At 43.1% G+C, this 14,825-nt stretch overlaps 1 long non-coding RNA gene across 2 annotated transcripts; it reads left to right on the forward strand.

Annotated features, from left to right (window-relative positions):
* Window positions 1-9,119: 9,119 nt before the first annotated feature.
* On the forward strand, window positions 9,120-14,083 carry LOC119435257 (uncharacterized). 2 transcript variants are annotated; one of them, XR_005188799.2, is made up of 5 exons: window positions 9,120-10,449; window positions 10,505-10,717; window positions 11,004-11,075; window positions 11,329-11,382; window positions 11,481-14,083. It is a non-coding gene; the product is annotated as an uncharacterized LOC119435257 (long non-coding RNA). The 2 variants fall into 2 exon arrangements; XR_007464669.1 differs by having other exon boundaries at window positions 10,505-10,654.
* Window positions 14,084-14,825: the final 742 nt, after the last annotated feature.

Consider the following 14,825-nt stretch of genomic DNA (forward strand, 5'->3'; position numbering starts at 1 on the left):
CAAATAAATACAGTATTAGCCACAGATGCTTCTGTGAGTGAAGAGAAGGCAGGAGTGGGCATTTTTTTATCATCATTAAATTAATTGGTCTTTCTCTCTTCGATTGCCCGACTTCACATCAATATTCCAGGTAGAGTTATTGACGATCATTCTAGCCGTACGAAAACTTATCACATCTATTTCTTCAGCCATAATCATAACAGACTCCTTGTCCATTTGTTCTGCTCTATCAGTGCCAAATTCATCTGCCACTTTCGGAGAATCCCCCAAAATTTATGGCTCATCCATTTGGTATGGGTACCAGGGCAGATGGGACTAACTTTAAACGAGTCAGCAGACGTGGCTTCTCTTAAAGGCCCGGCACTGAGGATCCGAAGACCTTCGGCATACATCACTGCTGTAAGATTAAACAAATTTTCTGTCCAAGAGGAACATGCCAGATCATGTGTATTAAATAACACCGATTTTCAGTATTTTAGATTCCCTTGGTACAGCGGATGGTGTTCAACAAGAAAATTGGAAGTTTATTACGAGAATGCGTTGCCGAGTGCCAATGTTTAATTTTTATTCCCACAGCTCTGGTTTGGCACCTTCCCCTGAATGTCTTTATTGCAATGAACCCGAAACTATGGAACATTTCTTTATAGAGTGTTGGAGGTTCACCATGCTCAGAAAATGACTTCCAGAAGGTCCCCTTCGCCAACTTGGATTGATCATTATGTATCCTGTGATTATATATGTCTCTGGGTGTCGGCACTAGGACACTGCAATAGGAACGTATGCGATGCCGTATTTAATTTTGCAAGTGAAACAAAGAGACTGTCATGCTAATTTCATCGTTTTATTTTCCTCAACATGAAAACAAAAATGTTAACTTCAAATTTTAAAATAATATAGCCTGGAAATTGATATTAACGATTAGTATTAATTTAATATCTCATTCTTAAATTACAAAATTCCGTATAAGTGTTCTTCCCTTTTTACCTACTGCCGACCTGATTCGTGACTGATTCCCCGTAGTAGGTTGAGCCATACCCATAGGCTTCAAACAGAGCAAACACCCAGCCCACCTATCTTCCAACTCGTATATTTTTTTTCATTAATAAACGTCTTACTCTCTCTCTCATTTCACTAAAACACTAGACTCATTGTTAGGGGTGTGCGAGTATTATCGACATTAGTGATGCTTGGAAATCTAAGTGGCGAAAAGGCACCATGCCCGTGAATTCCTTTCTGAGATGGGCATTGAACCAGACGGCCGGTTTGACCAGCTTGCCTGTGACAAGTTGGATCATTCCCATCGCCCAGACAGCTACACAACGATCGTTTGCAATAAAATGTTGTTTAGACGTGGCATTAGTCTGTGGATACTGTTTAGCGCTACATATCGATGCAGCACCCGTGTCCTCTTGTCAGAATAAGTACAAGTACGTTTCTTTGCAAACATAGTTGACACAATAGTGGCGCCATCTGCTGCAACAATTTTTTTTTTTTTACTAGAGAAAACACGCTTTTCTTCCAGTAGCGTACCCAGGATCTCCGCCAGGGGGGGGGTTGACAGCTTCCCAATACCATCTAAATAGCACTAATTTCAATTTCCTCATGGGAAATTGTCAAAAAATGCGCTTTTTGTGAGTGTGCAGACGATTGCGCGTTTTACATCTTAGTTGCAGTACTCAAATGTGCAAGGAAAGAAAAGGGGTTAAACAAAAGAGGGGGGTAAGTCGGCCTCAGGGGGGGGTTACAACCCCCGAAACCCCCCCCCCCCCCCCCCAGTCGGTGCGCCACTGAAAGCTCTGCTATTGCTTCAGATGGCACGCATTTCTGATTTGGTCACGAAGGCATGCACAGATACAATTGACCAACGTGGCTGCCTTTTTTAAACTTTATATGATAATGCGTGACCGCGCGGGCTCCGAAGAGCCTCGTGTTAGCGAACACACTGCTCAGTTGTTCCTCATGCTCCCTCTGTGCTTTTGATAAAGCATGCTTTATAATACAGGCAGAGTAAAGACACGGACACATTCTTTCTAATGTTGTGAATACCAGAATCTGAAAAATTGTTTGACATTAATGGCAACTAGGCTATACGCTATTCGGCAACTATTTAGAAAATATTCAAATCACTTCTGGCACTATTTGATTCGGGCCCAAAAACTGGAGTGACTTGCACACCCGTGCACATTATTAAAACTTGCAGCACAGGTTAAGTCAAAAGTGTTTCAAGATGTATGTGACTTTTTGCAGTGGCTCAGTCAGCTAAGGCGTTGCGCTGCTGAGCCCGAGATCACAGGTTCGAATCTCGGCCACGGCGGCCGCATTTCGATGGAGGCGAAATGCAAAAAAACGCCCGTGTGCTTGCGTTGTAGTGCACGTTAAAGAACCCCAGGTGGTCAAAATTAATCCGGACACGTAAAACCCCAGAAAGAAGAAGAAGAAGAAGACATTTTAAGATACGGGTGAAACTCCTTTATTTTCACAGACTATCTTAACATGCACATTCTGCACACAGTGCCTGAAGGTAATATAAGCTTTGCCATAATGTGTTCGCATGCATTTGATGACTCACCTAGGTGGCTGTATTGTTCCGCTGTCGTGCACTGTATCACCGATTGCTGGCCACATTTCGAAGGGAGGCAAAAATTCAAATGTGCCCACATACTTAGATTTAGGTGGACGCTGCACAACTGTCAGGGATTCAAAATTTATCTGGAGAACTCTGCTACGGTGCCTCTCCTAGTGTTTCTTTGGCATGCTAAACCCCCATGAATTTGGCATGCTAAACCCCCCATGAATCGCAACATTTCATGTTGTTTCTCTCGAGAAGCTCGTCAAGATGAAACTGATGGTTTGATGACATCTCGTCTGGTCGGGGAGTGAATTCATGTTGCAAGAAAAGAGGATACCGACCAAGAGCTGTTGTTAAAAAGTACTACTAGACGTTCTGGCTTCCCTACAAGTATTAGATGTTTCAGCTTTTGTAAATGTATAATACTTATTAAATAAACGGCACCTTTTTGTCGGCATCCTTTCCTTTTTCGTGCGACACAAGCTCGTCAAGCTCTCTTTAAAAAAACCTCACCTGGCTGCTGTAATCAGTGTTTTGCCACAGCCACAATCTTTTCTGCACAGAAGTAAAAATAAAGCAAGCATTCGTTCAAGCTCTACATAAGAACGAATACTCTATGCTGAACCGTTAACTACACAGACAGGAAGAACAGTGATTGCAACGTTGAGAAGTGCTTTGGTCGTTCCAAGCTGCACACCATTGAATAAACTTGTGGCACCGTACCTGCCACTACTCCCAAATTTTCCGTAATGTTTATGAGTTCTTGCTGATTTTACGATTTTACAAATGTTGGATCGGGTCTTACGAAAGATAAGTTGTTCGAGACAAAGTTTTGCTCATTCACCTCCAAACTTTCTCTTTGTAGTGAAATGTTGCCACAGGGATTTATTTGCATCATTTATAGATCCACAGTTGCCATAACAAACCATCAGTTTTGTCCTGCTCTAGCTAACATTCTATCCTGCGTAAGTTACTAAAGTTAATAAAGATACGTAAGTATTTAATTAATCTACGTAAGTTAATAAAAAAAAGTGGTCGCAGTTTCACCTGAAAGGCGAAGCATCAATTGCGATAGCAAATTTGAAGAGAGCTATACGGAGTAAATGATAGTAGCTTTATCAGCTGTATAAACTTGGACATGCAGCAGCACCGGCAACACGCAGAACTAATGTCGACGCCGTCGGCGTTTTGCCCGTGTTCGCACAAAATGCGTGTGGCGTTGCTGACTGGTGCCGGAGCCTCTGATATAAATAGGCACTTGGTGCTGCAGCCAAAAGTCACCTCCCTTCCCTCCCCCCCCCCCCCAACCGCCTTTAGCGCGTCGGAAGAAGGCGCATTTGCTCTACATATATGGTGATTGTAAAGGAAGGAAGAGACGCCTACTTCTGCAGCCCTTAAGGAAGCACAGCGCAGAACGCGTGTTTGTTTTCCGCCGTGGTTCACTCCCCGTGAAAGAGCGCGTCCCTTGCGCCCTTTCACTCGCACATACAGCGTTCGGCGGCGCGCGGCGACGATTTCATCTCCATTGACGTCATACGGAACCTCACGGCAACGCCGACGCCGACGGCAGAAATCTGCTTTGGAGTGTCCATATAATTGCTATCGCAATAATAAAATTACCTTTTGATGTAACATCATTACATGATTGTATACTAGCTAGTATTGTACACTAACATAGCGAACCACATGTTACCATTCCCCAGGTTCATAATGCCTTCGGCCTCCAGAGTATTACTAAAATAAAATTTGAAGACCTTACCGGAAGCAATTATTGGCAAAAAAGAAGTGCCTGAACGTCCACAAAGCATGGTTACATAGATCCTAATTCGAAGTCTCAGTTTAGTTCTTAATTGGGATTTGCATCGTAATCCGTCAAGTTAGAAGCACCGTGCCTTAACTCATCAGACCAGTGTGCTGTAAACTTTTGCAGCAGACTGTAATGTTGTGGGGGAGCACTTGGTCTTGTCTATTCAGTTTTTCTGTCCCTGTACCAGAAAATACGGCATCAAACCATCAAGTTCCTCTGGTGCTGCGATTGAACAGCTACCATAGGAATGATCTGTACATGGATTTGTAAAATCTTTACGCTAGGGGGGTGCGAATACTTGAAACTTTCAAATAACGAATCGAATAGTGCCTTATTCAATTCAGTCTTTGAATCGACTAGTCATTGTTCGTAAATATGAATATTTGTTGAATAGTTTTCAAATATTTCAAACATCAACTGCGCTCAATCGCACATAAAATTGGAGCAAAAGTACAACGAATTACTTCCATGCAGTCATAGTGTGGGCATAAATCATGAGAACTTGCATAGTGGAGGAGGCTACGCCACTCAGCGCGTAAGACTTCTATAGTGCTTTCCATCGGGGGCAAAGAGCACCTCCTCTTTGGACGGTTGCACAGGAGTAAAAAGGCACATGCGGTTTCCTCTGCCGCGCTATTGCGGGGGAGCTAGCACGTAATTACAACAGTCCAGACCACTTTATGATGACGCCCAGGGAGCTCTCGTTGGAAAGGTCTCGTTCGCACTCTCTGAAGAGTTCTATGCGTGGGAACCAACTGCTTATTTGTTCCTAATGCTGTGTCTCTGCTTTCATTAAACAACGCTTCGTAACACGCATCTTATTGACAGAAACTTGTTAGCATGTTGATTACTACGATGTGAACACCCTTTTATGTTATTTATGAAAAGGGTTGTTCGTTATTCGAAAACTATTTGATTCGATTTGCTTCTGGCAGTATTCGATTCGCGTTTGAATCGTTCTCAAAAATTACTATTCGCACAGCCCTGCTTTGCACTTGTGTCTTCAATCGTTCTTGCGACATTATTGGTTATGCTTTCACTTTTCCAAATTTGTTGACACTTCTCCAAACATAGCAAGGTAATGGGTCTCTGTGCCACATGTGTTATTATAAATTCCTGCACTTCTAATGCTAAGTGTTGTTTATCATGATCAATTAGCTACATCACAAAGTCATTTTCAAAGCCAGAAGGACAACGTTCAGGCAAATCCGCCTAGTACTGACCATTCCCGTACTTCCTGGACCACGTTACCCGCAGCTGCTATATATAGTCACTAGTGCCAGAGCTCACTAGTCATTTTTGTGGGAAGCCCTAGGTGTCAAACCTACTTGCCCAATGGCACATTCTTGCAGCGCATCCGCACTCCGGAATTCTTTAATGCAATTAGCATTTTTTGGAACTTCACCCAATTCGTGGTATGTCTGTTTGTCCTTGGCTAACCTCTTTCCCTCCAACTTGGGTCACAGTATAGTCCATGCATGGTCTAATGGGCAGAGCATCAAGCTGCCGTGCCGAGGGAACAAGCTTCGAAATCAACCGTCACACCTGCTTGGGTCACTGCTGCCGGCACCGACTGCCTTATTAGCAGCAAAAACAATTGTTCGGGGCCTTTTAGGTGTTCCTTACTGCGCCAATCGCGGAATATGTTCAGTCAAGGCTTACATTTGCTGTTGGATAGCTCGTATTGTGCATTTAAAATGCAGCGACAGGCCCTGGTCTGCGCTAAAGTAAACTGTGCAGAGCTCTTTCGACATCCTGAGTGGGTAAACATCTCTCCTTGGAATTTGTTTAAAACACGTCGGCAGGCTAGTTGGTTACAATCCATGATACAATGTGTAAGCGCGACTGAACAAGGACGTAGCAAGAAACAGGCACACAGGGACAGCGCTGCAGTATCGATTTGTATCAGTAAGCTGACTTGTCAAAGATTGTCGGCGTTCAGTCTCTGGAATGGCTCGGGCCTGGAATGGCCGAGTGTAAACTGAAAAAAAAATTCAGGATGACCCTGCAAAACATTAAATTTCTTGCGATCATTACTTCAGGGAACTCTGGTACTAGCGTTTATGGGAGCTGCCACTTGTAGATGGTGATTCAGTCAGCATATAGGAATGGTGGATTTGCCTAAAACATTGTTCGTCTGGCTTCAAAGCGCTACGTGAGTTTCTGGCTTAGCGAACTGGCTATTTTCAACAAATTATCGGGTTACAAATTCAGCTATTCTCAGTGATTATGCGCATGTGCCGAGTCTTATTGCCTTATTGCGTTTAGAAAAATAGGATTGTTTCGAAATTTACGACCATAAAGCTAATTAGTAAATACAAAACCAGAAGACAGTCTGAAGCCACAAAGATCAGATACATCGACGTACTAAACATCATTCCCACGGTAGATGAACAACCGACTACGGTGTCACGATTTCCCTATGGTAATTTTTGTAGGAAACTCTATGCAGCCAGGGGTGCTATTCAGACACATTGTCGAATTGCCATCTTGTCAACTCCGATTGGCCTGGAGGCCTCCTACACGTCGATTGGCTCAAAATGCTGCCATTACAGAATTTGACGACGTCCAGCACCGCACCTCAGCATGCGAACAAGTAGTATAACCAAGGATTGGGAGACTGCTCAGCCCGGACCTGGACCAACAACACCGGGTCGTCCAGTAGGCTGCGGAAACCACCAGGGCCTGCGCGCTTCTGGCTGCTTAATGACCTTTAGATTCTTGACAATAAAGTTTTACGAACGAAGCAGCGTATTGATTTGACGAAACATCTTTCTGACTTCAAAACTGACATTGTCATTTTGCGAATTGATTGTAATAATCAAAATGTTGCGTTACAAATGTAAGAGCTAGTTTGCAATGATTACATATGTGCGCAGAGGTCTTCATGCGTTTAGAAACAATACGAATGCTCGAATATTAAGGAAGACGAAGTGCAATTCATTAGAGAGTGTTAGTTTGTCCGTAAACTTTTTAACGTTTGCAGATTACCGGGTCGCCGGAGCCATGGACAGCAGTGGCACATATGGCTCTGCACTGGCACATCTTGTGACATTTCGTCCAACTAAAATGTGGCCGAAAAAAAAAATTTGTCAAGTCTATGTCATCATAGAAAACAAACCGTAAAAGTACTGCAGGTTAACAATTATGTTGCCACCAACGCTTCACACCAGCAGTGAGGTAGAATATTTAGATCCCTACAGTATTTGTTTTGCATGCTCTCTGGTTAGACACTGCATCGCCAAATGTCGTTACCAGCGTTGTTGCTGCCATAAACCTCTCCGGGGACATGGTATTCTGCAAACAGCATTACGTTTACAGACAAGCTAAAGTTCTCTATTATGCCTGAAACCACGAGCCAAGATTAAACAAATACATGTACAGTAGACATCCCTTAATTTGACTCCGGTTCATTCGAATTTTCGTTTAATTCGATCCCGGCTGGCGCCCATGCATTTCTACGGGCCCAAACTTTCGGTATTGTGATCCTAAAGTTGACCTCGCCGGATAATTCGAAATTGGCCAGTCAGCACGCACGCACTGACCCCTATATGGTGACTCTAATATAAACCCTTTAGTGGAAGCCATGGGCGTCGGCAGGGAGGCGCAAAAGAGGCACTTGCCCCCCCCCCCCCCCCCCCCTCCTCTTTAGGACAAAATCCTGCCAACGCCCATGTCGGCACCGTCTGTCTCGGCAGAGCTTAGGGGGCAGTGAATGCGTTGAACACATATTTCCCGTCAAAACGCCTACTTTTGGCCAGCCCTAGGAAGATTTTCATGCAATAACTGCGGCTCACAATGTCCGATTGCAGTATTTACCCAAATATAACACGTGCCTTCTTTTTCACGAAAATCGGGCCGAAAATTGCCTGCGCGGTGCAATCGGATAAGATATCAAAACCACCTTCACGGAGTGTGTGTGCTCTACCGCATAACACAAATCTATTGCGGCACAGCTGACTTTAGGAAACCGGCAGTCATTGCGCAACACATAGACCTTTGCCCATTTTCCTCAATAAAATATCGGGTGCGCGTAAGATTTTATTTTGTTTAGGAGCTTTAATGTCATTTGTAAGTTAGTTTTCCACTTTGGGCACATAAAAAGTGGGCGCGTTTTTGATACGGTGGCGTGTCAGCACCGGGAAAATACTGATCAGCGGTGCGCTTCGGCGTTCTTTCTGCATATCGTTTAATTCGACCCGCCGGATCATTCGATCTATAATTCGTCGGTCTTGCCAGGGTCGAATTAACGGAAGTCGACTGCACCACCTATCATTTCTGCGGCAGCTAAATGCAAGCAGCACCAGCGTTCTTAATTCCTAGTAAATTTCTAGCAGAAAAATAGGGGAAATTCTACCAATGCATCCCCCCTGCATATCTAGTTTGAACCACACATGATGGTCACCCTAGAAGTGCAATAGGAGCCCGCAATCTCGTGCCGCTATCCTTATAATTGCCACCATCCTTTTTTGCAAGCCAGCCCTCAGCACAATTATATATATATATATATATATATATATATATATATATATATATACATATATATATATATATATATATATAGTGCAACCTCATAGTGCATAAACAAAGTACGATCAAGACAGATTGGAAACGACATGCACAAGAGCTTACTTCCAACTAAAGGTTTATTTCCGACACACGTACTACAGTCGAACCCGGATACATCGAACCCACATTTAACGAATTACTGTGTATAACGAACAGCAGTAAAATGCCCTTGAAAATTTTTGTATAAAATTTTTATTTTATATATCAAATTACCCATATATGGAACTTTTTGTGAACCCCTGCATATTCGATACATCCGGGTTCAACTGTATTGAATCATAAAGCAATTGAATTATTGCGCTATCTAGGTGTCACACGCTTACGTGTGTGACACCTAAATCAAAGTTGAATTAAGTAACCTAGTATAAAGTTCAATTAACGCACCGGAATCTGTCAGCCATCGCCTACACGCATGTAGGTGATTGCTGACAGATTCTGTCTCAATTTTGTCACAATTTTTGAGATAAGTAAGTTAAACATATATATATGGCTGGTGAGTGAGTGAGTGAGTGAAATAACTTTGATGAGGTCCAGAGAAGACGCAGGGGAGACCCTGCACTAACCGGCTAGTCCCACGTAAGGACCGCCAAGCCGAGCTTGACGGCCCGATCGCAGGCACTCTGGACGGCCATGGTTTGGTCGTCGAGTTCGGGGCTGCCCAAAAGCGCAGCCCACCTATCCTCGCTGAAGGCGGAGCCGATGGCTTCACACTCCCACAACACATGGTTCAATGTTGCCGTGTCTCACGAAGACTGGAAAATCGCTTCATTTTTGCACTGCGAGTCTGCGCGACAATGATGGCAGCAGCGTGCTGCATAGCGTAGTCTAACGTGGCCGCCGTGGGATCATGCGATGAGCCCTTGCACCACTGCAACATTCAACTTTTGGGCGGGGCTTCAATTGCCCCTTTTGGTTTCTCTGCTGTGTAACGTTGAGTGCTCTAGCAGAGACGGAAAGAAAGATAACTCCACTTATAGCTCCCAAACATTTTTGTGGCACGACATTCTTGAAATGTCGTTTAATAGTGAGGCCCATTCCATGATTAGACAAAGTGTTTCAGGGCCCCTTTAAGACTGTTGTTCTTGTGACAAACAGCAAAAAAAAAAAAAAAAAAAGATTCAGAAATGTATTTCTGGTCTCTTAATTATGTCAACATGGGAATCGATTGTATGTTCACAATTTCGTGCTATATGCTCGACTTGTAAAACAGGCCGATATATTCAGTTGTGTATGTTCGTTGTCTTCCCTTTGATGTCTTTTGAGCTGTGGGAGGATACTATACTTCGCCTTTTCCTTTAAGTTGACAGGATTGCTGTTGCAGAATTCCCCGAGGAGGACTGCAGCTTAGCAGTTGTTCATGGTTCATGGTTGAATGAAAAAAGAAATAGGACATTTTGGCCTTTTTTTTTGAAAAATTCATCTCAGCGGCGTAGAGCCACTGTTGAGGGTGCTGCACCATCCCCTAGCTTGACACAGGCCAACTGTGTGGTGAAATCCTGGGCTGGTAAGGTCGCACTATTGTTTTTGGGATTTCCTATTGTAAAGGTTTCCTTTTTCAGACACTTACGAAAAGGCGTGTGAAAAGCAGAACTTCCTGCAGTATCACTCGGACATGAGCTGCGAAGAGGAATTGGGATGCGGAAAAAGAAAGAAACGAAGTGCCTTGGCTTCTGATTACAGCAGTGAACAAGAGACAACTGACAGCTCGGGTGATGATGCAAATTACGAACCTCCCAGGCCACCAACACCGCCTCGACTAATGACAAACATTGGTACGAAAGAAGTTTCCTAATTTGTTTGTTTGCAAGCGCACACACATGAAATACTAATAGCTACACTTCCCAAAAAGCTTCCTTAAGGCAGAGATTGAGTTACGAGTTGAGAAACCTTAAGCACATCAACTGTCTGTTCTTCTTGGGCAGTTACTTTGTGCTATAAACTGGGAGCCAACCATCTTAACCAAAAGTTTGCATTTTATAAGCACTTACAAGCACACGTCCCAGCACAAAGCTGGGTGTGGACATAGGTTAAAAGCATTTATTAAAATGACAATTTCAGGTGGCTATGACACAGCTGCTGCCCACGCATCATTCAAGACGCCTGGATGACACCAAAAGAAGCGCTCTGCAGGTATTGTACATCTTTTTCACTTCAACTTATAAATGTATAAAAAAAAAAAAAATAACTTTGACATGGCATAGTATGCCAAGTAGATTTTGGTTTAAGTTTCTAATGTGCTGTCAATGTGAAGCATTATTGTTACAAGAAAAGTAAGCATGAGTTCCCCTATGTTAATGCTAAAATACCAAATCTTTTCTCCTCATTCTGAGCATGATGCTACTGTTTATAAAACAAGAAGCTAAAACTTGTTTCTGTTTACCAGCCCATCGCTATGAAGCAGATTTGACTGCGAGACTTAATACACAACAGCACCATCGTGGTATGTTTGTGTTGCTCAAAAATTTTTTTTTTTGTGTGCGTGTGCACGTGGGCAGAGCGTATGCATATATGCATGTTCTTTTTTTCTAACTTCAGCTGCTTCGGTGAGTCCTGCCACTGAAAATGGACAGCGGCAACTTTATGCTCGTGAATACCAAATTTTTTGTCTTCATTGTAAGCACAATATTACTCTTGATAAATCAAGAAGCTAAACTTGTGTATATGTTTACTAACACAACGTTACGAAGCAAATTTGACTCATTCCCCACAAGGATGCACGCAACAGCTCACTCGTGACATGTTAGTGCTGCTCAACCCTTTTTTTTTTGTGATTGTGTGTTGAGCGTATGCATACATGCAGCCTTTTACCCTCGTGATTTCAGGTGCATCTGCGAGTCCCAGGCCTCCGTTCGGAAGCGCTGATGATCCGAGAGCGAAAGTGTGCCATCGGGACTTCATGCTGGCGAATACTAATTTTTATTTCACATGACACTTTTATAGAACTTCTTCAAATATGCATTTGTACTTTCCAGGACAGTCGCCTCGCATGCTGCCAGATTGTTATTTCTTTCTGGAGCTTGCGATGAGGGTAATGATGCATGGTGTCACTCTCACTTTCAGGACCATCTACCGCTTCCTCAGGATTACGAATGGATCCGCAAGTGCTTGGTATGATGTCAATGTTTGACCTCTCATGTTTGCTTTGAACGACACGGTTGGTACATCTTGTGAAACACCATAATTTTGAGCTGTGTGACAGCACACACATAAGAGGCATAGGATGAAATGCTGCCTGGGCTTGTTTTGTGTCCTGTGGCACTGTTCAACATTCTGCTGTTTGTAACGAGCGATTTCTTGCCAGCATGATTCTTTACTTTTTCAAGATGCATGCAATGCTAAAAGACGCCAGCATGGTGGGCTTGAACGTGACTCGCTAATTAGAATTATGAGGCACTACTCACTTTCAATTGTTTTGTACGAGCATCGCAGATATGTTGACATAACTGATCTTGATGTGCAAATATTGTTTCAGCCTTTATGGAGAGGATATTGTCCACACTGGATACAATTAAGGTTCTACAACAGACGCACACACAGCTCTTGGCCGAACTTAAGACAAATGCTGAAGAAGTATGCCCAGAGAGCCACACGCTTCCCTATCTGCCATTTTTGACCGCAAGAGACATGGTTGATTGGGATGCTGAACTTGGGGTCAACAAGGAAGCAAAGCTTCGAATGGCAATAAAGCTGTTTGCCTTCATTTTCTTAGTTTTCTGCAAAACAGGATACAGTGCAAGCTCTTTTTTTTCACTGCGCGTTGTTCGTATAACGCTCGAGTGATTTACTAATTATTGCTGATCTCATTTTCTGCCAGAAAAGACACATGGTGGTCCAAGGTGGCGACACCATAAAGCAGAAGACTGCACGCATCTTAAAGAGCATCATGTCTTGGGATGTAGCAAAGGTTTGGCGTAAAAGGAAATATGAAGTTTTGCGAGCTGAATGCTTCCAAGCTACTGTGCAGCAAGTCTTCTGCTACAATATTATCACTTTCGTTGTCTGCATTGTCATAGCTCATTTTCCTCGTGCCCTTGACACTTATTTCCTTATGCAGCCTGCCTGATAGAAAACATCAAGCGGAATCAGGAGGAGGCTACGTTGAAAAACATCGAAAAGGCAGCCATGTCTTGGTTCCGCCATGCTGCAGAAAGGGCAGCAGCAGGGCGACAAAGGCAGCAAAGACCACTGAAACTTCAGAACAGGAGAACGAAGCCCTCATTTGAGACAGTGCACATTAATTATCGCTCAACTTTGCAATAAAAACTTTTGGTGATCACTTCCTGTTGTATTTTTGTTTCTTGGTTTCAGAAGCGCTGGGTAGATTTCCCATAATTGCCATCCCACGAGAGAGTGCAGCAGCTAACAAAAGAAAAAGAAACAAGAAATCCCAATAACCTTCCAAAATTGTGTGATCTGGGAGATCCCAATAACCTCCCAGGAAGGTCCCAAAACCCTCCCACGAAGATCCCAATAACCTCCCAGTCTGGGACATCCCAGAAAAGTCTCTTTTTGTATCACTTGAGATGTTATGGGGCTGTAAATGGGACATCCCTGGGATGTACCTATATCCCAAGTCGGACATCCTTATGACATCCTAAGGATGTCTTTGTGTCATCTGGGGATTTTAATATGGCTCATGCGCTTGGCTTTTCACGTATGTAAATATAGTATTGTATCAGAAGTACACCTTTAGTTGGAAGTTAGCGCTTGTGTATGTCATTCCCAATCTGTCTCGTCCCGTTTACGCACTGTTAAGCCTCTATAGCACAATGGTGCTGGGGGCGGGCGGGGGGCAACCTAATAGTAACAGCAGTGCGGAAAAGCCCACATCCAGCAGTTTCGCATGTCTGCTAAATCCACGACCGCTGGCAGCCTGGGGCGGCAGTGGAAATAACGTTCAGTAGTAACGAGAACTGGGATAGTTCGTATATTTGCTGTATACGCAATACAGGGGTATCGGGCCGAAAATAACTATTCTATAAAATAACTCGGACTAACTATTCGCATAGGCATTCGAAAAGTAACTATTCAGTATTTTTGAATATTTGAAACTAACCAAAATGTTGCAACAAATGATTGTTAAAGTCTTGTCACCGTTATCAGTCTGCTATACACAGTATCTCAAATAATGACCAAATGACTAGTTTTCACAGCAATGAAGGAACAAAATGGGTAATGCAGCTCCGCAAGCTGTCTTTGGAAAGTGGTCTTTAATGTAGTGTTTTGGCAGTCTAGCCATATAGTAGTTTTATCTTTTACACTGCAGCCAGAAATGTTTTGCTTGACAGGCCTCTTTAAATTCGCTTACGTCACACAAGTACTCCAGAATCTTTTTATAGCTGCCAATCTTTTTGGCAACCATTCATGTAGAACTTATGAAAGCTAGTCATACAGAAGCCATTTACAATTGGCTTGTTTGCAAGCTGGTTTCAAACAGCTCACGAGGCTATTCGTGCATTTTTTTGACAATAAGTGATCTTGTGTTTAAGACTGATCCTTCATCCCCCAAGAGTTAGTATTTTTTTTTTTTTTTTCGCACAAGGCAGTATTAAAGGCATAGTACCCAATAATACCGAAATATTCCTGCTGTAAATGTGTGCGTCTGCTTTTGACTATTTGTATACAGTGGAATCTCGTCGATACGATAGTCACGGGAATCTGGGGAAAAAAAAAGCATATCCGAAATTGTATTACCCAACCAAATCTTATCTGGAAAAGGGGAAAAATCGTATCCCGAAAAACGTATTACGCAGAATTGTATCAACGAGGTTCCACTGTATTAGATTCACATTTAGAAAAAGTTATGTCTGCCTACTGCTAAGCATAAAAAAACAACAACAAAAAAACAAAAAAACTGCTCGTCTGGGTCCCTCTTTCAGT

The sequence above is a fragment of the Dermacentor silvarum genome, unplaced genomic scaffold (genome assembly GCF_013339745.2).
Source record: "Dermacentor silvarum isolate Dsil-2018 unplaced genomic scaffold, BIME_Dsil_1.4 Seq578, whole genome shotgun sequence".
NCBI lineage: Eukaryota > Metazoa > Arthropoda > Arachnida > Ixodida > Ixodidae > Dermacentor > Dermacentor silvarum.